The sequence below is a fragment of the Rhineura floridana genome, chromosome 3 (genome assembly GCF_030035675.1).
Source record: "Rhineura floridana isolate rRhiFlo1 chromosome 3, rRhiFlo1.hap2, whole genome shotgun sequence".
In the NCBI taxonomy this organism is placed as follows: domain Eukaryota; kingdom Metazoa; phylum Chordata; class Lepidosauria; order Squamata; family Rhineuridae; genus Rhineura; species Rhineura floridana.
Window position 1 is genome coordinate 75,226,023 of NC_084482.1, and position 27,124 is coordinate 75,253,146.

Below are 27,124 nucleotides of genomic sequence, written 5' to 3' on the forward strand. Positions count from 1 at the left end.
CCTCCTTACTTCAAACCTATGGCGCGGAGAAGACACAGAACACTACGCTGCTTCTCTTGATAGGATTTCCAAAGACCCAAAAATAAACTATGGGGGAATATGCTTAACGCGGTTTGTAGCTAACCATGACCTTCAGATATTAAATGGCCTCACTTACATTGATGGCAGCGGGGAATTCACTTACATTTCAAAATGTGGATGCAGCATAATCGATTATGTGATTATATTGAATCAATTACTAAAATCAACTACCACGTTTAAAGTGGGAAATAAGCATAATAGTGACCACTTACCCCTTATTTACATATGGCATTCCTTAGAGAATCCCAGACTAAAAACTGAATACAATCCAATTTTAAATTCTTCCTACCTAATCCATAAAAGATCAATTTGGACCCCGTTACTAAATACAAAGATGGGAATTTTTTTAAATACCCACTGGGCTTGTAATATCCGCAAACAGATTATGAAAGAAGGGAATTTATCTATATTGTTTAATGTATATGAGAGGCTCATACTACACATGAATTCTATTTTATTGCCCGAAACTACTAAGACAAAACCTAAATCAAACCCAAGAACAAAGCCAAAATGGTTCGATAATGAGTGCTTTGAACTGAGAGGTCAACTACGGAAAGTCTACTGACAATATCGGCATAGTAACCTCATAAGAACATAAGAACATAAGAACAGCCTGCTGGATCAGGCCAGTGGCCCATCTAGTCCAGCATCCTGTTCTCACAGTGGCCAACCAGGTGCCTGGGGGAAGCCCACAAGCAGGACCCGAGTGCAAGAACACTCTCCCCTCCTGAGGCTTCCGGCAACTGGTTTTCAGAAGCATGCTGCCTCTGACTAGGGTGGCAGAGCACAGCCATCATGGCTAGTAGCCATTGATAGCCCTGTCCTCCATGAATTTGTCTAATCTTCTTTTAAAGCCGTCCAAGCTGGTGGCTATTACTGCATCTTGTGGGAGCAAATTCCATAGTTTAACTATGCGCTGAGTAAAGAAGTACTTCCTTTTGTCTGTCCTGAATCTTCTAACATTCAGCTTCTTCGAATGTCCATGAGTTCTAGTATTATGGGAGAGGGAGAAGAACTTTTCTCTATCCACTTTCTCAATGCCATGCATAATTTTATACACTTCTATCATGTCTCCTCTGACCCGCCTTTTCTCTAAACTAAAAAGCCCCAAATGCTGCAACCTTTCCTCGTAAGGGAGTCGCTCCATCCCCTTGATCATTCTGGTTGCCCTCTTCTGAACCTTTTCCAACTCTATAATATCCTTTTTGAGATGAGGCGACCAGATCTCCACCAAATCTCCACCAGCAGAATACTATGTTATAAAAAAACAAATATAAGATGGCTCTGGTTAATAAGAAGAGATTAGCTATCCAGGAGGACTGGAAATCTCTTATAGCAGCGGCCAGGCTAAAAAATCCAAAAAATTTCTGGCAAATTATCTCTAAGTCGTTGAGATCGTCAGTTCATAATCCATGCATTATTTCGCATCAAAGATGGGAACAGTTCTTTCTGGAACTTTACTCAAATGATCATCCTAACTATTACAATCCAAATTCACTTCCTGATTTTTCTGATCTTCCCCAATGGGCCCCAGTTACTCAGGGGGAAATAATAGAACTCATAGCATCTTTAAAACCTAACAAAGCCCCCGGCCCGGATAATATTCCTCCCGAGCTCCTGAAAAATTTCCCGGAGTGGTGGGCTCCGCTGCTAGCGAATATTTTCACAAAAATTAATAACACAGGCCATATTCCTGATGCTTGGCAAAAAGCAATTGTGATACCAATTCACAAAAAAGGTGACAGAGAGGACCCATCCAATTATCGTCCAATCAGTTTACTTTCTGTAATTGGAAAACTTTATTCAGCTTTCCTAAAATCAAAATTGTATAATTGGATGGAAGAAAAGAATATACTTGGTGATGAACAGGCTGGGTTTAGAGAAGGTCGTTCTGTTCTGGACCACAGCTTGTTGCTAAGCTTTCTTGCGGAAAAATACACAAAATGTAGGGGAAATGGACTTTATGCAGCATTTGTGGATCTAAGGGCTGCATTTGATTCCATTTCAAGAGAACACCTCTGGAGAAAGCTCGAAAAATATCAAATTGATAAACGTTTACTTCTTCTAATTTATAATCTACATTGTCAGAACTCAATGCAGGTCCGCTGTGGTTCTGAGGGCAGTTTAACCAATTCGATCCCCATTGCCAAAGGAGTAAGACAGGGGTGCGTTTTAGCTCCCCTGTTGTTTACGCTTTATCTAAATGACCTAAACCCAACATGCCTAACTAAGGATTATCACCCCCCAAAAATTGGAGAACAAGCCTGTCCTCTTCTCCTATATGCCGGTGATGCTGTTCTTCTCTCTCTTTCCAAGGTTGGACTCAAACGCTTAATTCGAACCTTTATGGCCTATTGCACCCAAAATTATCTATCAATCAATTATTCCAAAACTAAGATACTAGTATTCTCAACACGGAGAATTACTGGTACTTGGACAATAAATGCCCAAAAGATAGCTTTAGTCTCTCAATATAAGTACCTAGGCATAATTTTTCACTCGTCACTAAGCTGGGCCCCACATATAAAAGCCATGATAGCTAAAGCACGAATCGCAATCAATAAATTTTTTCGTTTCTTTTACCATAAAGGGGGAAAATATGTACCAGCAGCCATTAAGATCTTCAAACTTAAAATTATCCCCCAGCTACTATTTGGCGTGCCAATATGGATTCATGCTTTTAGCTCTTCGATTGAAGCAATACTTACAACTTTTCTACAACGCCTGCTGGGTGTGCCAAGGTGCGCTCCGGCAGCAGCGCTCAGATTGGAGGCTGGCATTTCCTCCACAAATTCTCAGGCCTGGTTGATAGCCTCAAATTTCTGGACTAAAATATCATATGAACAGCCCCCGGGCCTTTTAAAACAAATTTGGAGGGACTCATATGTGTCAAGCTGGAATAAAAACTTTGGGTGCAAACTCTCTTCAATAGGGCTATCTATGGCATATCTTTCTACTCAACCGTTTACCACGGCCAAGCTACTAATCCGTACTCGCCTCAAAGATATCGATTTTCAGAATGACATCTCTATGGCCACCAAAATCTGTTCGCCACTATACTTTCAATTAAATCCAATCCCTCTTCACTACGCCTTATACCTAGATTTTCTCACACTTCCAAAACTACGTCTGGCTTTTACAAAAGCCAGATTCAATGTTCTTCACTCATCCCTTCTCCTTGGGAGATATCAAGGAATACCAATTGAAAAACGATTATGTCCTTGTAAGTCTGGAAAAACTGAAACACTTTATCATGTAGCGTTTGACTGTTCTCTATATGATTCTATACGTGCCGAATTTCTGTCAAGAATTATAGAGAATACATCAAAAATGTCACCCGAGAATAGGTTACGTTATCTATTATCCGGACAGAACAAACAAATTACACTGAATGTGGCTAAATTTGTTTATACGGCCTAATTACAATGCTCGGGAGTCTAGCTGTTTTAGCTTATTCGACCAAAAATGTAATTTTCTTTCTTTTAAATCCAATGTAATATTTTAATCTTTTAATTTTATTACTCCAAATTTTCCTGTATTATACACTGCAAATATGGAAAATTTATTGTACTAGGTTGGGTCTATGACCGTAAATAAAAATTATTATTATTATTATTATAGTGTTGTGGTGATGTTAGATGGGAGCACTTAGGAGAAAAGATGGATGCCCCTGAAGGCTGCAATTCTAAACACACTTACGAATGGACTAAGCCCCATAGAACTCAATAGGAATTACATCTGAGCAGATGTGGTTTGGATTGTGCTGTTGGTAAAGCTTGACTAGGGATCCTCTGCAAAGGTATCCATATCCAAGCAGGGTTGTCAACCCCCTGCCTGGAATGCCCTCCCCTTACCTTTTAACATGGCTGCTCCAAACCTCTTTACAGATTTGACCCGTCAGAAAGAGGTCTGAGAAATGAGCAAGAGTAAGAAGATTCTTTACCCTTTCTGTCTACCCTGTGGGCTGCTATAAACTCACTTTGACAGCAAACCCAATTCCAGTGAGTAATAATTGACAGAGAGAAAACACACATAGTTTGATCTACCTTCACAGGCAGCCGCTTGGGAGCAACAATTGCAGCCACACTTCCCAGTATGTGAATTCTCTTTTACCACTATTGGGCAAGAAACATACTGTCATGCCACCAACAAGGTGCATCATCAGTGAGTTTAAGGGGGCTGAGCTGAGCATATGGAACCACTGTTGTTGCTTCTATGGATGTAAGGGAGTGAAGGTAAAGGTAAATGAAATGCAAATAGAAAAAGAAAAAGACATTGATGATTTCCTAAATGCAATACCATGCCAATCACAATAAGATTCCTTTGAGTAAGGCAGAAAACTCAACATCCCACAACATCAGGATTCCTAACCAAATACCAAAACTAAAAAAATCCTGTCAGCCAGTCAGCCAAGGTCACAGAAATCCCCACGCAGCACAACCTGACCCAGGGGCTGCAGTTAGTGCAGAATGCTGCAGCACGATTTCTGACTTGAGTGAGACCCTGTCAGCACATAATACCTCTGCTCTGAAATCTGCACTGGTTGCTGATTTGCTACCAGGCCAAGTTCAAGATGTGCTTTCCATATTATGGGTGCCACATAGTATTTGTTCTGGTCTTATAAGAAATCAGTCCTTTAGTGTGGCAGCACCTACTCTTTGGAACTGTCTGTCTGTTGACATCAGGCAGACGCCTTCATTGTACTCTTTTCAGCACCTGCTAAAAACATGTTGGTTTAGGCAAGCCTACCCAGGCATGTAGAAACTATTGTGTTTTCATCTGTTTTTAACTCATTGTTGGTTTTATTATTTTGAATGTTTTTAAATACCTGTCTTTTAACTGTTTTTGCCAATAATTTTATTGTTTTAATTCCTTCTGTAAACTGCTTTGAGATTTTTTTTACAATACAGTGGTATATAAATGTTGTAAATAAAATACATAAATTAATTTTGGAGTCACTGTGGTCCTTGGGTCTCTTTCCACTTTTAGGACCAAAGGAATCTGCAGGCCATTTGGTACCATCTAACTCAGTACTGATGACTTGGACTAGCACTGGTTCTCCAGGATTCCAGGCAATAGTCTTTTCCAGAAGTTGAATTTTTGACCTTTGCATGCAAAGCATATGCCCCACCAATGAGCTAAAGCCCTTCCCCTGTTTAAAAAAGTATATTTTAAAATGGTTCTTTTCAATTCACTAATGAATGCACATCATACCTAGGGTGGATCCACACCATTCATTTAAAGCACATTCAACACACATTTGAAGCACATGAATCACACCACAGAATTATGGAAACTGTAGTTTGTTAACAGTAGTGGGAACTATAACTATGAGGGGGAAACTACACTTCCCAGGATTCTTTAGGGGAAGTCATGTGCTTTAAATGGGTGTTGGATGTGTTTTAAACCTATTGTGTGGATCTACTTAATAAACTTTGCCTGAATGTAAATCGTTTTATGAAATTATATTAAATGAATCTTTATTGCTCAGAGCCATAGGTTACCATAATTAAAAACATGTAAAAGGAAAATACAAAATACATATTAAAATACAAGTCATATTACAACAAAACACAGTTCAACAACATACACTAAAAGGACAACAATACATTTCAAATAAAATTTCCTCTCCCGAGAGAAAGATACCCTGACCCATCCCATGTCTTAGTGTATAAATACTATAGTTATAATAGCACTTTAATTAATTTTTCAAAATGGAAATGAGCTATAAAGTTTACTGGGTGACCATGGACTACTCACCATCTCTCAGCCTAATCTGCCCCTCAGAATGAAAACAACAGAGAGGAACTATGAACATCCCAAGGGAGAAGGGCACACTTAAAATGTAGAGGAAATAATAATGTACAACCATAGCGTGAAATCAGACACTTATTGGGACATAGTATGAAGAAATATTTATATAAGCATGACTGTCAAAGATGTTTATTATTTACACAATCTGTAAAGATATTTATGGTGCAATCCTATGTTTGTTTACTCAGAAGCAAGTCCCAAAGTATTCAATGGGGCTCACTCAAACAGGGAATCATGCACAGAATTGCAACCTCAAGTGGTAACGAACTTCATTCACCCAACCCAAAATTCAGAATCATGCCGCTTCAAGCTGTTTTGCAACTGTTTATACTTGTTTTTATGGTTATTGGATTTTAAAGGATTTGTTTCTTGTTGTGAGCTGCCTTGGTTTCCAATTGGCAACCCTCCCTCACAGGGTTGTTGGAAAGATTTCACACACACAAACGCACACACACACAACATGCACAGGAGATGTAAAAATACATACACCCCATTTAATAGTTTATTGTCAAAACCAGTGGGTCATTGCAGAACATTTAAAAAAGAAAGAAAGTCAGTATTAGTTTCCTCCACAGACCTGAACTTACAAGATCTGAACAGGGTGGTTCATGACAGATGCTCCTGGAGGTCGCTGATTCATAGGGTCGCCATAAGTCGCAGTCGACTTGGAGGCACATAACAACAACAACATTAGTTTCCTACATAATAAAAGCAGTGATGCCTAAGTAAGCCCTGCCTAATTGCTGTAAAAAATAGGATTGGAGAGGGAGAGAAAGATTTACAACACAAACACAATTCTTTACTATGTTCACTCAAAAGTCCCATTAATTTACAGCACAATCCTAACCATGTCTACTAAAAAGTAAGTCCTGTTGAATTCAATGGGGTTTACTCCAGATATGTGGGATTAGCATTGCAGCTTTACTCCCAGAAAAGCACGTATTGGATTAAAGCTTCATATTGGGAAGGTTTTCAAAACACTGCCCTCTTCAACAGCCCAGGAAAATGTAAACTTGTTTGACACCTGCACACAAGAAAGAAAAAGACTTTTGCTATTGCTGAAAGCTATATACTTACTCAATTGATCAGATTTTCAGATAAGCAGGGGGGGGGGAAACAGTTTTCTGGCCTTGCAATTTATTTATTTATTTATTTATTTATTAAATTTATATACCGCCCGACTAGCAATAGCTCTCTGGGCGGTGAACATAAAACAAATTGAGTCTAGCTGCTGTCTGGAGGTCAACAAATCCTTTGTCAATCACAACCTTGACTTCACTTATTGGCTACAAACCTGAAAGGGCAGGGTTAGAGCAGCCAGCTATGAGTTCATTTAACAGAAGTTGTGTGTGGGGAGCTGACGTTTTGGTGTATATCTCGTGAACCAAACCACCTAGAAACTTAATTTTTTTTAATGAAAGCTGAGAGTCTGGAGATTAAGATGACTCACCCAGAGACCGGACAGGACCCCCAAAATCCAGAATCTCTGGGCAAAAAATGGAGACCTGGCAACCATGACACAAGGGGCTTATTGCATTGCTCAGTCAACTCTCTTCTCAAAGTAGCCTGAAGCATACATATCCCTGTTGGTTCCACGCACATTTACAGTTATGGGTCCCCCGCTCCCAGTTAATATCTCTCAATTTCAGCAAGGTAAAAATGTGTAAGATGTTACTGCTGGGCAGTCTCTGGTGCACTGATGGTAGCTGGCCTCCAATAAAACAGTCTTATTTTTCTTGCCAAGTAGTCATGCCTATGAGCAGTTGTGTGCACTGAAATGCTTTTGAGCAGGAGTTTGACGGCACAGTCACATAAAATGAACTTTCTCGAATATTCTGTCCTGGTCCAGCTCTTGCTGCTCTATCTACAACACTTCGATAACTTATGTTATATGAGGCAACTCAAATGCAAATTAATAACAAACAAACAAATGTCCTACGCATGCATTTGGCTCCCTCCATCAAATATGCCACTCATAAGAGTGCACTGTCTGGCAACTTCTGATGAGACAATCATGAGCCCTTGTAGTGAACTATGAGGCTCACCAGACACAGAAGGAGCAATTTGTTCTATTTCCTCAAATTATGTTTTAGATCTTTTGGAGCATAGCAAGGCCTTTACTTTCTCTCTGTCTCTCTCTTTAATTCCTCTCCTGTGCTTTGATTGGGAATTGCCGGCATCTCACACCTCTGGGAGCTCATTATCTCACTAATTCAAATCAAATAGGCAGGGGGGAAAAAACATAACACAGAAACCGTAATCTATTTTTTAGAATTTTTTTTTTAAAACCTCAAGCCCCTTAATGAGATTTTTACTCTTGGAAAAGTCCCTCAAGGACAAATTCACACACCATTGTGCTTTCAATGGGAATTAGACTGCTAAAACACAATCGTAATAATTAATAACAAATAGCAATAATTACTGAACAGACCAATGATGGCAGATAGCCTATATTTTCAACATTAGTGACCATTTTTGGCAGGGCTGCTAACACTCATCATTTTTTCCTAATCCCTAGAAATTGATTAATAATTATAATTGGTTATTATGGAAATACGTAAGATCGCCTATAACAATATGCACAATTAAAATAATTACCATTTTCTTTTATGCCAATTAATAATAATCTATAATTATATGTGTTGGTATTATTAACACCTGTAATGACTGATGCTGTTGTGACAGGGTTCACCAGGTGGTGCTGTTGCAACCTTCTTCTGTCCAAGGGTTCATTATTGTTAGTGTGCAAGCAAGTTTCTACTCATGTGCAATGGCATCTGGTTTGGGATTAGGCAGAGCAGGACTGACGTTGTGCTAAGGACACTGCAGGGTAGGGTAAAGTTGTGAGGTTGCATCCTGGTGATCATAATTTAAAATTTAATACAGCATCTATATTGGGAGAAATTGCTGCCATTGCATCTCACACTTCATTGCGTCCTGGGTCCGACTGCTAATCTTCCTCACCCATCTGCTATAGAGCAAAACTGAAGTCCTACTTTCTTCAACAGACGAGTAAGGAAGATGAGCTATGCTGTCTGGAAAGGAAAAGGGTGGGAAGTACAGCTGTGGCAATCTTGCCCACTGCATTTATAGATAAAGGTGTGATCTCCAGGTTGCAACCCATAATCCCATCGTGCTCTATAGCCTACATCACATAATTTTGACTCTTACCCTGCATAATACAAAACCACTTGCCATAAATCACAATCCATAACCAACTACCACCAACTGCATAATCCAAAAGTGTACTACTTTTGCACAAGCAAGAGTAGAAACTTGCTGTCTCCAGCTGCAACCAGGTAACCCTCAAGAAGGGTCCTTGCCAATTATTAGCCATTCTAGCTTAGAGTTTTCCCAGATCCAGCTTTAGTTTTTTTGCTCCCACTATAGGGATTCTATGCATGCAACTCAAAAGGAAAAGATGGACCATTTTCACAGTTTTCAGAAAGCCTATCAGCCTGAACACCACAAGGAGCAGAAGGCAGCTGCATGTGTTTGGGTCTGCATTTGGGTTTGTCTGCCTTTCAATGGATACATTGGCTGATGACCAAATGTACCCTATAAGGATCAGAGATCTATAGGGCTCTGAGCCAGTCTTCCTAGGTGGAACCAGCCAATAACATTATCTCCCTAATGCCTCGGTTTAAATCTCTCCATCCCCACTGATGGTCTCCCTGCTGAAAAGGTAAGGGATGGGTATATATTTGCTGAAGGGCTGTAGCTCAGCAGAAGAGCACAGAAGATCTCAGTTTCAATATCTGGTATCTCTAGGTAGGCCTGGGAAGATATCTGCCTGCAAGGCCACTGCCAGTGAATCGAGACAATACTAAACTAGGCAGACCAGGCAGCTACCTTCGGACCAGACAAAGGATTGCACAGGGACTGGCACTGGGAAAACGCCAGCAACGACAGGTCTCCTTTGGTTTAAAAGAATACATAAGTTCACTTAAGAGGGATCAGTTGCCCCTAAACATTCCTCCCTCCTGTTGTACATACAAACAAGATGTTCAGCATGGTGAAAGAGCAATATTTTCCCAAATCACAAAGGTCATCTGGTCCAACTCCTCTAGTCAATCCTAATCATTCTAGTCAATCCTCAGTATCTCTAAGTAGGGCTAGGAATGTCCACCATCTGAAACTCTGGAGAGCTACTGCCAGTTCAGCATGGACAAAATTGAGCTAGATGGGCCAGTGGCCTCAGAGTAAAGGCAGCTTCCTAAGGTGCTAACTCCCTGCTGATTGCAGGACCTGCAGTGCAGGATGTAAGTACAATATCCTTGAGAGATGGCCATTCAGCCACTGCTTGAATAATTCCAGTGAAGCGTTTTGGTGTGTATGTTATGTCTGAGTGCTGGAATGCAGAGGATGCATTCTCTGAGGCCTAAGGGTGCTTCTTCATGGGGCAGTTTATTGGGGACTCGGTGGTGCTCATGCATGCAAGTTTTTCATAGCATCCACATGACATCATCCTCATTAATTGCCGCCCTGGGCTCCTACTGGGAGGAAGAGCAGGATATAAATCAAATAATAAACAAATAAATGAAAATGCCATTTTGTATCCCCCCCAATTTAATCTGGATTTAACATTTCCATGGGTTTGTTGTTTATGATGTTGTTTTACTTATCAGATTTTCCACAGAAATGGAAAATCTGGTAAATCCAGATTAAATGGGAAAATAATTCATAGAATAGAATCATAGAATACAATAGTAGAGTTGGAAGGGGCCTATAAGGCCATCGAGTCCAACCCCCTGCTCAATGCAGGAATCCAAATTCAAGCATACCCAACAGGTTGCTGTCCAGCTGCCTCTTGAAGGCCTCCAGTGTTAGAGAGCCCACCACCTCTCTAGGTAATTGGTTCCATTGTCATATGGCTCTAACAGTTAGGAAGTTTTTCCTGATGTAAAGCCAAAATCTGACTTCCTGTAACTTTATTATTATTATTATTATTATTATTATTATTATTATTATTATTATTATTATTATTATTAATTAAATTTATATACCGCCCGACTAGCAATAGCTCTCTGGGCGGTGAACATAAAATAGCATAAAAATACAATGAATAACAAAATAATACTAAAATACAATCAACAATCCAATACAATAAACATTTTTAAAAGTAAATCAGTGTAACTTAAAATGCTTCAGAGAATAGGAAGGTTTTGACCTGGCGCCGGAAGGAGAGCAGAGTCGGCGCCAGGCGTACTTCCTCGGGGAGACTGTTCCATAGTTCGGGGGCCACCACTGAGAAGGCCCTAGATCTTGTCATCACCCTCCGGGCCTCCCTGTGAGTTGGAACCCGGAGGAACTTGAGCCCATTATTCTGTGTCCTGCACTCTGGGACAATCGAGAAGATAGCCAGCCAGATGGGCAACTAAGAAATTCAATAAAGAAATTCAATAAATAAATAAGAGATCCTGGCCATCCTCTGTGTGACAACCTTTCAAGTACTTGCAAAATGCTATCATATCTTCTCTCAGTCTTCTCAAGACTAAGCATGTCCAGTTCTTTCAATCTCTCCTCATATGGCTTTGTTTCCAGGCCCCTGATCATCCTTGTTGTCTTCCTCTGAACCAGTTCCAGGATGGCAGTTTCATGAGGATGCTGCACTACACTTCCATGCATAGGCAGCACCCAGTCCACAATAAAGCGCCAAATGGAAGGGACCTAAGTTGTTCCTGAAATCAGTAGGACTTATTTCCAAGTAAATATGGAGAGGATCAAGTAGAAAATGATACAAACCAGGCATGTGTGGTCTTTGCTGGACAGAGTCCAAGAAAAAATTAGCATGGCATTGTGGGGGTGCTGGGATCCAAGCAGGGATCTAGAAGGGAGCTGAATATCCATTCAACTCATATATTACAGGAAACACATCACAGCAAGGGCAATGCTTATGGATGGAGCAGTTGGGTTCCTTGGGAATTCTTGGAAAGAGAAAAATGGGCATGCAGATGGAGCAGGGCAGAAGAAAGGGACATCTGCTTAGGCTGGAACACAGGAGAGGAGGAGCAGAATAGTGATGGAGAGGAGTGGAAGTCAAAGCCAAGGGCCAACCAAATCACTATAGAGGGAAAGGTGAGAGTAATTTAAAGTGCGTTAGAAGCGGGCAGGAGGGTGATAGAAGATCCTCTCCCCACAACTGCATTTTAAAAGCCATTTTTCATCAGGTGAGGCTAACAGAATTTAAACAACTTTAAATGTTGTTTTTAGAAGAGTAGAAGAATAGACATGGGAAGGGTTCAGCAAGAAAAGAGTTCAATTTTAAAAAAAGTACAAGTAATAAACCTGTATAGTTAAAATTGGTGATGCAACACCTTACCGTGCAGTCCTAGATTTAAACCCCACTGTAATCAACTGCAGCTACTCCCAAGCAAGTGTGAATAGGATTGCAACCGCAGTATCAATGGAATGTCTCCAGTGTGAGTCCTACTCAGAGTAGACTCACTGAAAATAATGGACATTACTAACTTAGGTTCAGTAATATCAATGGATCTGCTCTGAGTAGAATTTAGTTGTTGACAACCCTATGTTTTTTTCCCACCATCTGAAAGCAATCAGTGCCCTAAATGTCCTTACTATTCAAGGGAACTGTATGTAACCTGCTTGTGCCAAAAGAAAAGAAAAGAAAACAGCACAGAAGGATATACAATGAATGGTAGAGTGGTCTTTGTGCAAGGAGACAAGCAAGGCACTCTTCTTGCTACCTGCTCATTAGTTTCTATAGGACTATAAGACACATGACTTCCCACTTTCAATACAAGATCGGAAGGGCGGTATTGGAGGCCCATTTTGCACGCCCCTGTACAGCTGCCATGTACCAGCACATGCTCATCTTACTGGTATCTACAGGGCCTAATGTTGGTACAGTGCTCAGATTGCCAATATGTCCATTCCTGGAGAAGGAAAAGTAATCAGGTGAACAAACAGACACAACCCCACTCTCCTAGCCATTTGACAAACTGAGCGACAATTGGGCGGGGGGGGGCGGTGATGACAGGACACTAGCTTCTCTCTTAGGTTGTTTTTTGATGACATATTTATTGAGCATTCATCCTGATTTGTTTGCAGGGAGGCTAGACAACTTTACAGCAAGCAATGTTACCCCACACTTTCCAGTGCATTTTCCCATAACTTTCCTTATCAGAAAAAGTCCTATGTGGGGGAGGGTTGCTGTGCAATCTGAATTTGGTGACACAAAAGTGAATCCCACCCGCAAATAGTTTCAGTCTGGAAGCACCCTTAGGCCAGCCTGGGAGTCCCAGTGACAAGGAGGCACATGTAGAAAGAGAATCAACCCACTTCCTCAGGTTGGAGTAGATGAGGCCAGTCAGGTTGAGAGACAGGCAATGCCTGATGCGGAGGAACAGGACTCATATCAATAGAGGGCATTATTATGAGGAAAGAGATCAGGGTTTAGGCTATGATGAGGAAAAGCTAGAGTGGTCCATTATATAAAGGTCTCGTCTTGAGCTTCAGATGACTTATATTCAAATCCCTTCTGAAGCCATGCCAAAGATGTATAAATCTTGATAGTGTCTCTTTGCCTCATTTCTCAGTTCTGTTGAATGGGAACTACACAATTTATTAGAATTACGTTTCAGTCTTGCTGTACCTCAAAGCACTGCTCCTGGTTGTCTCCACTGTACCAGTCACTCTGTCTTCACAACAACCCTCTGAGGTAGGCTAGGCTGAGCAAGGGAGCGACTGGCTCAAAGTTACTCAGTGAGCTGCATGGCTCTTCTGAAGCAAATATTTGCTATGGGTAAGAATACTATCCTCGGAAGAGGATTTTTTTCTCACAACTACAGCGGGTTAAATCGCCCCATTTTTCTAGGACAGGAAAAGGGAGTGGGTAGAGGTGCACTGGCCAAGGATCTGTTGGATGCTGCCAGTCCAGTTACTGGTGATAGGCCCAGTCTGGACCTCTTTGATGTAGAATCCTATAGCTGGCACAGCAACAAATTGGTCAGGTGAGTCTCCCCCTCCCCCTCCTCTCATCTTCCACCCTGGTTAGCATGAGCAGCAGGGCTTTGGCTGTGGTTCCTCTGCTCCGTTCAGACCTGCTGCTCCCAGGCAGGAGTTAGAATCGCTGCCTAAGTTTGGGAAGGATCGGGCCCAAGAGGAGGAAGTCCAAGAACAGAAAGAAAGCAGGACCAGGCTGAGATGAGAAAGAAGCCCTGGCCAGAGATGCACACATGTTTCTATGTGGTGTATTTGAGTCTGTTTGCTGCCATACAACTACCCTACTGAACCTACTGAACCAGGAGCCTTTTATATTAAATCCAGTGTGAGCATTATGCCAGCATGCAGGCTGTAAATTTTGGGATTTGGTACAAGGAATAGAAAGACACCTTGGATGTTACACCTACATTTTGTGTCTCTGTGGCACATGTATGTGTAAGTACGTGGCAAGTGCACACCAGGCCCAGGTATGTACATGTGCATGCATGTACAGTGTGGCTCTTAGGGTGGTCCATGACTGCAGTGTGAAACTGTCTCTCCCTGTGACTTGCTCTAGCATGCTGGCAGTTCTGGGCTCTATGCACGCACACGCATGCACGCACATCTGCATACCCCTTATTCCGGAAGCCCATTAATAAAAAATGCACTCGCTGCCAGCCAGCCTTAGGCCCCAGCTCAACAGGAATGAGGCTGCTCATGAATATCTCATGGCACCCTTCCTTGCTGGGGAAGGGGAAGGACGCTGCAAAGGGGGAGGTCGGAAGCAGGTTAGGCTGCTTATGCTCTGTTGAGCCTCATAAATATGGTAATAGCAGCAGGACAGGGACCTGGCTCTTGCTGCTGGAAAGATCTGGCCTCACCAGCTTCTTCAGCCCCCACCTCCCTCCTTCTGTACAGGCACACAGTGTGGGGAGAATCCAAATGGACCAGGTGGAGCAGTGACACAGTCTCAATACACCTGTGACAACCATACACAGGGACAAAAAGTCAGGTTGCCGGGATCAGTTCCAGGCCCTGCTCTATGCACAAGGTCTCATCACAAGGCAGCCCCTTGATGCCCCCTGCCCCCGTCCCTTGACTCCTGGTACTCTCTGGCACTTTAGAGGCTGCTGGAGCTCAGTCCCAGCTTTGTTTAAAATGATATACTGACTTCTGGTCTGGTTTGCACTGGTTGGGGATTCTGACTGCCAACAGGGATGACAGATTGATACCATTCTCTTCCTGCCCACTGTCTGGTCTACTCCTCATGAGTTATTCAATATCAAACGGAAGTGGCAAAAAGGTGGAGTGTGAATGAGCTGGCTTACCCAGGGGCTCAAGTACTGAGAATGTCAACACACACTGGCCATAATGCATTCTGCACGCTGCCCGTGGGTATGCCACAGCCAGGCCATCTATAGCAGTCAGATCTACATGTACATTCTTATGCTATGAGCATTCACATGCATTTGCATGCATATACATCCTCCTGAAAAATGGCACTCTTGCATGTCACCTGTCTGGCTGTTGTACACTGAGCAAGTCTTAGCTAATTTGTCAGTAGGCTGGGCAGCTGAGGCCCGGCGTCTAGAGCAGGGTAGTCAACATGGTGCCCTCCAAATGTTGCTGGATTACAACTCCCATCATCCCTAACCACTGGCCATACTGGCTGGGGCTGATGGGAGCTGGAGTCCAGTAACATTTAGAGGGCACCAGAGCAGCAACTCTCAGAACAAAACATTTGACCTGATGTGGCTTGCCACTGCTCATAATGGATCTTGTGCGAGCAGGATGGAGCTTTGGAAAGCAGTTAGTGAAAGCACACGAAGCCACAGGTATGTGTTGGTGGATGTGCAAGGAAGCGGCATTGGGGAAAGTCTGAGCAAGTACTAGGCCCTTGGAATTACTGTGAAAATCCAAGGGATGGAAGCTGTTCCAGCTCAGGAGGAGCCTCAGGAGAAGGGCATGTCAAGACTCTAGAGCAGCCTTTCCCAACCTTTGGGTCCCCAGATGTTACTGGACTACAATTCCTATCATTCCTGACCACTGGCCATGCTGGCTGGGGCTGATGGGAGTTGTAGTCCAGCAACATTTGGGGTAGGCGGGAGATTAGAAGAAGGCCTTCCACAGAATATACCATAATGAATAGGGGTGGATTCTGACAATCACAGTTTAGTCCAGTACTTGAATTATTGCTGGAATGGGGGGATAGTGAGGTCCTTCATGAAATCCACAAGCCCTGCCTCTTGCCTGACACCCACCAATTTTAGCCAGTCCCACTGGCTCTCATAAGCACTGGCTCTCATTAGCTCTGTTCTTGCAAGGTGTGCTATACAAATTATTCAGATAAATTCTATTGGGGGGGGGAGTAGGAAGGCAATTTCTACAACAGCCTGTCTCCACATGGTGACAAATCACACTCCCAGGGGTCTCTTCATCCTCTGGGGAAGAACCTATCCTATCTGCCGCTGCTACCACCCCTTAATTCCAGAAGGAAATTTCACGGGATTTGTTCATTGGTTTCATTCCCCTTCCCAAAGCAAAGAGGACAACTACGCCTGTCTTCTGCAGCAGATCTACCCCTGATCCAGCTCGAAGATCCTCTGTGTGGCTCCTGGGAGCTGTGCGAGTGGGACTCTCCCCAGCCCTCTCCTGTTCATTCCCCTGCTGGAGTTCACCTTGGAACCAGGACTCTTTTGGATCCCAACATTGCTTAAAAACTCACCTTGTATCTAGGGCCCAAATACAAGGTGAGTTTCAAAGGAGTTAGTGCACTTCCAGACGTCCTTTTTATTGTGCATGCATGATGATTTGTGCAATTGTGCTCATGATGGTACTGGAACAATTATACGCAATCCCATTTTCAATCATTTTTCCGCCTGCAAATGTTTCAGGGCAGGCGATGTTTTGAATCAGTTTCTATCCTGTAACATCCTACTGAAATCCTGAAACTGAAAACTGAAACTGCGCACCCGGCTGCTCAATGGAGAGCATTGCTGATGCTGACCGAGAGGGAGAGGAAGGGAGGTGTGGGGAGTTCCACACAGCGCAGGCACAGTGGCAGGTCCCAGTGCTGCACCTGCACCATGCTGAGCTCCCCACATCTTGCTGCTCTTGGTAAGTGGCAGTGATGCTCTCCATTGGGAAGCCAGGAATGCAACGCCGCCCTGCCTGCACCACCCTGCTGACCCTTGGATGACAGCTACTTGCAGATACAATCTTTGTCTTTTCCTTCTTACATATTCGTATTAGGAACATAGGAAGGTGCCATATAGTGTTTATACTGACTAGCCGTGGCTCTCCCAGGTTGCAAGCAGGAGTCCTTCCTAGCCCTACCTGGAATTGCCAGGGATTGAACCTGGGACCTTCTGCATGTAAGGCAGATGCTGTACCACTGAGTTACAGCCATTCCCCTTATTCTCTCACACACTTAGAAATACAGTAGCCCAAACATCTCACATCCCTTTCTCTCATACTGTCTGCCTTCAGCTGGCCCTGTGTGCTCTCAGCCAAAGTGATTCCTCAAATCTAGCCAAGCATCTGTCAGCAAGGCTGGTTTCCACACCCTCCCTTGCTACTTCCCTCCTTGCCCTACCTGTCTGATCCAGACAGCAACCTCCTTGGGGCAGAGACTCTCTCTCTCTGGGGTTCTGCAGCACTGACAGCGTTCAATAAATGATAAATAATCATGTCCTGGACTCAGCATCCTAGGAGGCCCTGGAGCAGCTAAAGGGAAGCACAGCAACCATCTGTGGCTTTGCTGAAAGACAGCCCTGCTCTGTTTAGCCTTCCCACCAACCTGCTTCATTCTGCGGGACCTAAAAAAAAAAGGCACTGCAAGCAGAGAGCAGAAATCCAGCCTGCCTTCTCAGCTGCCAGGCAGGTCTCAGCATCCTGGGGAGATGATTTCGACAAAAATGGATCCTGAGGATTCCATACTTTGTGATGCTTAGCAACCATAGCTCAGACAGATTGGGCAGAGGAAGGTGAAAATTGTCCCTAAAACTGCACTGTCTATATTAAACTGCTCTCGCTCGCTCGCTCTCATATTCCACACCCCCTGGAATACACTGATCCATATTTTACACACACACACACACACACTCGCCTTCACACAATGCTATGATCTCCTACCGTTAACAGATTTACACTAAGGCAACAGTGCTACATGATGGTAAATGGCGATCGGGATGATTAGGCTCTCAGTTGTGCTGCTGCAGTGCAATCCTAAAACTTTACCAGACTCTCCCAAAAGCACAATCAGGCACTGTAAACAAGGAGTGGGACAAATAAATGCAGAATGTATATTTAAAAAATACAGAGTCGGTGCAAGAAATATCCTGCATATATTATGCTGAATATATGTAAAAATACAGCTGTTGGTGCAGGGAATATCCTGTGTGCTTAGGGAAGAGAGGAGAGCCAGTGTGGTGTAGTGGTTAAGGTGTTGGACCTGGGAGACCAGGGTTCGGATCCTCACACAGCCATTTATTTATTTATTTATTACATTTATATACCGCCCCATAACCAAAGCTGTCTGGGCAGTTTACAGCCATGAAACTCACTGGGTGACCTTGGGCCAGTCACTGCCTCTCAGCCTCAGAGGGAGGCAATGGTAAACTGCCTCTGAATACCACTTACCATGAAAATCCTATTCATAGGGTCACCAAAAGTCAGGATCAACTTGAAAGCAGTCCATAGTAGGGAAGAGAGGACTGGCAACTCTCAGATTTTCAGAGAGCTGAGCAGGAAGGGATCAGAGACACACATAAACGCCCTTCTTCTGGCCTCTTGACAGAAATTGCTTCATCATCATCATCATTATTAATAATTACATTTATATTCAGCTCTTCCTCCCAGCAGAAGCCCAGGGCAGCAAACAAAAACACTAAAAACATTCTAAAACATCTTAAAAAAAAAGACTTTAAAATATATTAAAACAAAACATCTTTAAAAACATATTAAAACAAAGCATTTTTAAAAGCATATTGGAAAAAAAGATAGGAGGCTGCTTGGACCAAGCTAGATCATTAGTCCATTTGGTGTGCAATATTGTCTACACAGACTGGCAGTGGCTGTCCAGGATTTCCAGACAGGGAGCTTTCCTAGCCCTACCTGGGAAGAGCTTGGAAAAGTTACTTTTTTGAACTACAACTCCCATCAGCCCAATCCAGTGTCCATGCTGGCTGGGGCTGATGGGAGTTGTAGTTCAAAAAAGTAACTTTTCCGAGCTCATATGAACAAGCTATAGGTCTTTCCTTTAGGTAGGTAGTGGTTCCAAAAAGTTTTTCCCCACAGACTGCTTAAAAATTGCTGAGGTCCTGGAGAAGCACTTAATGGTTTTTTTCCTGTTTAACAATTGTAATGTACTGTGTTAGATGCTAACTATTTTTTAAAAACTCATATGGAATTGAATTATGTGGAATTAAATTTTTAATACAATAACATAAATAAGAAACAGTGTGTTTCTTTCTTCATTCCCATGTACTGACTCTCCACTCCTTTCAAGTGCCTTATCAGCCTCTTTTCCCTGCTTGGGACTTTCCCCTGTCTTCATGCCAGCTGTGGCTTGACTCCTTTGAAGAAGGCAGAGCCTCCCACCATCACATCTGGTCCATCTCATTTGTGCAGGCCGCTGGATTCTAAGAATGACACAGCAACTGCTGTACCTGCTGTTCTACATGCACACACATAGCTACACTGCTCCGCAGAGTTGCTGCTGCAGACTAACTACCTGAATGAAGCTCATGGACCACTGGTGGTTGTCTTCAGAACACACTTTGGGAACCCCAGCTTTAGGGTATATGCTACATTGCAGCTGGCACAGATCAGAAATGATAAGTTTTGAAATAATGGGGGGGGGTCAAACCCACCTATATCAGGGGTACACTTGGAATACATTCTGGATGTGAAGTCTTGCTGCTGTGAAAATCAGTGGACACGCATGATTTTGGTAACTGAGCCAGCAGGCCCACTGCTTCCCATGCAAGCCGCGCAACTGGGGCTTAAGGTGCAATCTTATTCATGTTTACCTGGCAGTTAAGTCCCAGTGTTTTTATCTCAATGTGTCTGCTGGCACTTACTGTACTCCTAGGTACGTAAGTTGCACAGGATGTCAGCCTTACAGTCCATCCAAGTAGCCACTACATACTAATGCATGTAACAAAAAAACCCATGGCTGCATACACATGACATTTTATTATAGAATCAATGAAGACTGAGTAGCTGTTTTTTTCTATGTAGTCCACGCAATTTTGATCTATTGCAAATTTTTTGCCCCTGAAAAATACTTATTGAGAAATCAGTTCGTTTCAAAAATAAAAGCTCATTACAGATTGATTCTGCATTACTGCACAGTATGTCCATTTGAAAACAGATGTAGGTGGTCCTGGCAATGGAGTGGGGGAGGGGGAGGGAGCCTTATCCACACTCAATGATATTGTGGGTGGGTGTGTACCATTTCCTTCTTCATTCACCTGGGCCATGTGCAGGGAGGAAAAGGCATGGGTAATCAAATCAAGGGTTTTCAAATGCGTATCAAGTACGGTAGGGCCCTGCTTTGCGGCGGCCCGCTTTGCAGCATTCCGCTAATACGGCGGCTTTCAATTAGAGTAAGGCCCCACTCATACGGCGCTTGTTCCACTTTTACGGCGTTTTTCGGGTGTCGGGTGCCATTCTATTGAATGAGTTCTGCTTTTAGGCAGGTTTCGCTTTTAGGTGGGGGTCTGAAAAGTAACCTGCCGTATGAGTGGGGCCCTACTGTACCCACATCCATCTTTGTGGATGGCAGGATTTAGAATCAACCTGTTTTGAAAGCAGCATGTTGAGGATGAGCATGGACAATTCCAGACAGAAAAACTAAGTGTGTACACAGCCTATGACTACTTCCAGGAGTGCATTTGGTAAAAAGCAGCAGTATATATGTACCTGCTTAATTATTTCCTTACCCATAACGTCTGCACTACAACCCTCCTCCCTATTTACTCTTCCCCTATGCAGGATTGCAAACCTGTTTGCCTTCCCAAACATACATTTGCAAATCCATGCGGCAAGGGTCAAGTGATTTGGAGCAGTGAGAAGTGGTAGGTGAAGAAAGTGCTCGCCTCCCCCCCACCCCACTTCCCCCTAAGAAGCTTTGGGCTTTCATTATACACCTATGTGTGGGTGAGTATAATGTGTGGTTCCACCCTTAGAATCACATGAGAACTTTTAGTGCTCAAACATGAGGGACTAAGCTGTATGTCGTGCAAACACTCCTGTGTCAGAAAGCCAATTTGATTAAAAGCTTTCAGCCTTTTCTGATCTTCTTGAGACTAAGGAACTGAGTCAGAAAAGGGATTTGGTTTGCCTCCATACTGCACTCTGAACTTGTTCTGAGCTGAGCAGACTCCACCACTACTTACTGCAGTGCAAGAGGCTGTATGTGGCGAACATGTACAAAAGCCATTTTGTTATCCTAACCTGGCACTGTCTGCAGCTGTGGGAAGGTGTCATGATTAAGAAAGCAAGCTGTGTGCTGGTCAGTCTCTAGTTCAAACTTCATTTCTGCCATCAGCTCAGAGGGTGGCCTCAGGCAAGCCACTCACTTGGAGCCTTAGCAGTCCATCCCCAATGTAGGGATAATAACGCTGGCCTGCTTTCAAGGGTTACTTTAATAATTACTTAAAATAACATATGGGAAGCACTTTGAATATCTAGGACCATATAATAAATACTAAGGGTCCCTTCGGACATCCATGTTATTGTGTATTCATGATGATTTCTGCTCATGATGGTATTGGGGTAGTCATACATAATCCCGCGTTCAATAATATTTGTGCCCACAAAAGTTTAGAGGTGACATACTGCTTCCTTTCCAATCGGTGCGTGTCCCATAGTTTATTGCTGAAATCCTGTAACTTCCTATACCATTTTTCTATACCATATTTTCCTATTTATTTTGTCCTGCTTTCATTGTGCCATAGTGCCAGAGTGCCCTTCAGACAGCAATGATGCAGTAACAGTGGGAAAGAATGACAGAACAACTAACAAAGCAGAATGATGTGCGGATGGTCTATAAATCCACTACTATTGCATCAATGAAATGTTGGAGAGACCCTAAATATTATTAAGAGTAGCAGTGATAATGCTGGCTCCAGATTTTGGAAGTCCCACGGGCAAGACCAGCCCATGGACATTCCCCCCAGTATGGCTGCACACACAATAGTTGCTTCAAAAGCAGCCACTGTTTTCTCTAGCTCTATTTTGAACCAACTTTGACCACGGCCGGACGCATCTTCGGCTGTAAACACACTAGTCACCAGATCAAAGCCTTTTTATTAGCCACACCCGGAGGGGAAACGGGTTTGTCTGCTGATCAGTTGTGAAATCTCTTAGAAGCGATTTTAAAAAAGCAACACTCAAGCGGCTCCCACCAGGGAAAAGGGGCAGGGTTTGAGTAGTATCTTGTGCCCCAGTTTTCAGAAGAGAGAGGTAGACTCACTGGAACTGGCAGAACCGTATGTTTCTACCCTCCCTTCCCTGCTGCTAATTAGGATGGCCCACAGCAAAGTGTCGGGCCAATCACTGTGTCTGCCTGAGCAAAGTGTTTTCATTGGACATACCTAGAGTGGCTACGGGGTTGATGGCCAATCAGTTCTGAAGCCTGTGTGAAGCTGATTTCGGGAAGAAATGCACTGGAGCTGCACTTCTGAGATTTTGGAGAAAAAAAGGGGAGGGGTTTTACTAGTGTTGTGCGTCTCCACATTCAGAAAACTGAGGTGGAGACGCACCAAAACCAGCACTACCGCAAGGGTTTCTATTCTATACTTGAGTCTACCTCCTCTTCCTCATTAGCACCAGCTTCAGCATTGCTACCACCTGCTTGCTTGCCAAACAGAGAGCCAATGAGCAAGCAGGCAGCGGCACCTACTGCTTCTCTTTCTCACCATTGCTACTGTCTGGGCTAAAGCAAGAGGTGAGCAAGCAAGCAAGTTTCAACGGTGAAAAGGGGGAGCAGGTCCAAGGAGGAGGCTCTCTTGCTAGTGGGCCCCCTGCTGAGTTGTGGTGGGCCCCCAGCAGATCCCCAACCATGCCAGCCCCGGGTAGCTAGTGACACAGTACAATTGCTTAGGCTCTGTTCACAGGTAGATGAGAGTTCTTTTGCCTGCTTGGTATTTTGAAGAAAGGGTGGGACTTCCTTTCAGTACTGTTCAAAACAGTCCATAGAAAAAAAGACGTTTGAGAGACTGGCGCATGGTCATCTCGTCCCACAAGAAGACATTGGAGTTGCTGCCCTGCACCAACCTGTCCTCCTCAGCATCTGCAGAAATAATGGCCAATAGTGAAAATGAGGCTCCTAGTCCCTCCCTCCCTGCCTGCACTGTCCCTGGCCTTGCCTTGCCTTCCCTGTAATCACACAGAGCCCTCCTGGATGTCTTTTTATTGAGCATTCATCATGGTTTGTGGTTGTGATGTTAACGGGATCTGGTCTCCCCTGCGTGCCTGGAATGAAAGAAGCTAGATTGACAGGCACGCAGAAGAGAGCCTTTTCAATTGTGGCTCCCAAACTTTGGAATTTCCTGCCCCAAGAACCCTGCTTTGCTCCCTCCCTGATGGTTTCCCCAAAACTTGTAAAAACTATTTTGTTCCGGACTGCCTTTGGTTGGACTAACGGGTCAGCCTGACACTGTTTTAATTTTTTTATCTTTTATTTTTATCTTTTAAGTTCTTTTATTCTCACTCCCTCATATGTGTATGCACATATATACATGTATGTATGTTTGTATGGGTGTGTATGTGTATGCATAATGCGTTTTATGTATTTTAATTGTATTTTATGCATTTTAATTTACGGTAATGTTTGTGTTTTTATTATGTATTCTATATATGTGTGTAGACCCAGTGTGGTGTAGTGGTTAAGGTGTTGGACTAGGACCTGGGAGACCAGGGTTCGAATCCCCACACAGCCGTGAAGCTCATCGGGTGACCTTGGGCCAGTCACTGCCTCTCGGCCTCAGAGGAAGGCAATGGTAATCCCCCTCTGAATACCGTTTACCATGAAAACCCTGTTCGTAGGGTTGCTATAAGTCGGAATCGACTTGAAGGCAATCCATTTCTATTTTCATATATGTGTGCAATTTTATTGTAGCCTCCCTGAGTGCCCTATTGTAGGGTAGAAGGGTGGGATAGAAATATTTTTAATAAAATAAATAAAAAAATGGGAAGGTTATACACAATCCTGCTTTCAATACTGTTTTGCACCTGCAGACGTTGCAGGGCAGTTACACCGCTTTGGCTGCACTTGGTGCATGTCCCATACACTTTCCTAATAACTCCCTTGTAACTTTTCAAATCACAAATATTCTAGAATGGTGGTTGTTTTTCCCCACTTTTGTAAATGAGAAGTGAACGTACTCACATTTGTGTAGTTTATTCTCTCTGTAGCCCTTATGTTTTCTTTTCCCAGAATCTGGATTTTGTGGCACACTCAGCCGCCTCCATTTCCCCTTCCTCCTCACACCAAAAGCTCCATAATCACGTAAGTCTCTACCGAGGGATGAGGCAACTGTAGCCCTCTAGATGTTGCTGAACTGCAACTCCCAGCAGTCTTCCTGACTATACTGGCTGGGAGGCAGGGGGCTGATGAGAGTGGAATCCAAGGACATCTGAAGAGGCTACATGTGACCCCCCTATCCCTGCTCTACCCCATTTATACTGTGCTCCAAAATGGCACTTTACCTTAGAAGTTATGAGATCAGGGAATGAATCAGGGGATGCTGAGATTGGAGATTTGAATAGTTTGAAGAAATGGGACATAACAGTACCTCAAGGTGTTGCAAAATTGGCCCTCTTTGGGATTGTGCGATCAATGCTGATCAAACTATAACCCAGCCAACACTAGGGATGGATGAATCTGTCAATTGCAATTTCTCTCTGTTTCTCATTTTTCAAATCTTGTTCAGTTCACCACCTTTCTGCATTAGTTTGTGATTATTATTTTTTAAAATCCCTCAAGCACACTTTTCTCTAATATGCACATTTTTGGACACATGTTTTGGTTGGAGAACTGTATTGCAAAATTCAGAGAATAGCTGTATTTTAGTTTGCGTACTGTTTTGGGAAGTGCGAATTAGGTAGAGTCACATTAAAACACTAATCATACCGAATTTCTCCCCTTCTTAGCCAACACACAGTCGGGAATATGCTTAACTCTCTCTCTCTCTCTCTCTCTCTCTCAATAAAACCAATAGGACTCAAAAGTGCTTAATGTTGGCTGGATTTTGCTCCGTATTTGTGGAGATCTCTGACGCCATGGAAAGTTGCCCATTTTTAGTATTATTCCATTTGAATGATTTTAATAGTGGCTTATGATGTGATTTTTTAAAAAAAGCACTTTCTCTGGGGTAGCATGGCAGGATTTAGCAGTCTGAGAGCCTCTCTTAATCTCTTTTTAGCCAGCAGGAAGTCACACTCTGGACTGCCAATATTACACCTAAAGTCAAAACAGTAACATGCCTTAAAATGCTGTTGCACACACATTTGCAGCATGTGTGTGTGTTAGATATATATATATATACTATTGTATGTCTCTCTTCTCTTCTTTGATCATCTGCTTCCATTGCAGGATACCCCCCCTCTCCTTTTCCTTCAGTCTCTCCTCCTCACCCACCAGTTATTGAGCTGACAGGCAGGATCCCTGGGCTCAGTCCCTGGCTCTTTCCCCCTTCTGTCTCTACATAGGCTCAAAAAGCTCTCTGAGGCAGAGATTGTCTCTCACCTTTTGTCTGCAGTGCTGGGCAGAACATTGTGTTGACCTCATTTGAGGAATTTCAGTGCTACTGAGGACAGAGGATCACAGACTAAATATGAAAGAACAGTGTGATGTGCGAGTTCAAAAAGCTCGGCTTACCTGATAATGCATCGTATCCAAGAAGACACAGGATATAGTTCTTCTCTACTGTCCTCAGTCGTTTGTTTCCACACCACCACCACCACTACCACCACCTTTTCAGAAATGCATTGGCCATGTGGAGGGGCTTGGCAAACAAGGATCTAACTAGCTACATGTTTCTTCACCCTGGGCAAAAGAGATATAGGCTTGTTATTATACCTCATGCACCCAGAGAAGTAGCCAGTGTAAATTCATAGATTTTCATGACAAAGATCCAATGCAAATTAGAATGTAAAGGCCAAGCAGTACTTTTCATTGCTCCCTGGCCAGACCCCACCTATGCAGAGGGAATGGTTGAGTAATTGCTAACATCTGATCTAGAATTGCTCTAGATTCTGGCACATTAAAACTGGGGCTGTACCAAATGTTCACCTGTTTCATTTGTCAGAGCAAAAGTGGTGCTTGGAGGGGGATAAAACATTTTATTTGCGGGGGGGGGACCAAATAAAGCCAATATGCATCTTGTTAGCTGTGCTGTTTTCACAACCTACTGCTGTTTCAGCACCATTTTGTGGGAGTATTCTTCCTAGGAACGGTCACATAGGCAATTCCAGCCAATCAAGGACCACATAGTGAACATGCTATCAAAATGCTATATAGCTAATCAGATTTGGATTTGGCCCTGTTTGCACTATATATTTAAAGCAGTTATATACCACTTTAAACTGTTATGGATTCTCCCAAAGAATCCTGGGAGCATTAGTTTGTTAAGAATGCTGAGTGTTAGGAGACCTCTCCCCCTCACAGAGCTACAGTGCTTAGAATGGTTGAAAGTCAACAATGATTCTGCCTGTCCTATGGAAAGTACCTCCTTTTCTCCATTCTCCCCATGGCACCTGTTTGGAAAGTGGAACCAGGATGTAATTAGGGCTACAATTCCATCTGATCCTCATCAACGGAAGACATGTTAAAGACATCAATGGAAAACATGTTAAAATCCTTCTAACAGCACCTGTTTCGTGCTGATGTGTTTCTGCTAGAGGGATGCTACCAGAGAGGCTTGACCCTTTGGTAAGCCCATTCAGTGAGGACAGATGCTGAGGTTGCAATATCCTGTAAACTTATTCTGTACTTTTTCTTCTGATGCTCTTGACCATGAACAGTAAGTGCATGGTTTTTTTTAAAGTAGAATACTGAGTGAATCAGTTGATTTTGATGCTTCTCAGGTTCCCAGTATTTAGTTCATTTCTGCATCAGTTTGAAAATTGTTTAAATAGTCCTTACAGAAGATCACCAGTGTTTTAGCGAGTATTTGTCTTAATATATACATTTATATATACATTTTGTATGAAATTTCCCCCTAATATAATGTGCATTTGTGTTATTTTCACTAATATATGCATTTTTATGCAC

The 27,124-nt window shown here is 43.1% G+C and overlaps 1 non-coding gene across 1 annotated transcript; it reads right to left on the minus strand.

Moving 5' to 3' along the window:
* Window positions 1-17,176: 17,176 nt before the first annotated feature.
* TRNAV-UAC (transfer RNA valine (anticodon UAC)) lies at window positions 17,177-17,251 on the minus strand. The gene has a single exon. It is a non-coding gene; the product is annotated as a tRNA-Val (tRNA).
* Window positions 17,252-27,124: the final 9,873 nt, after the last annotated feature.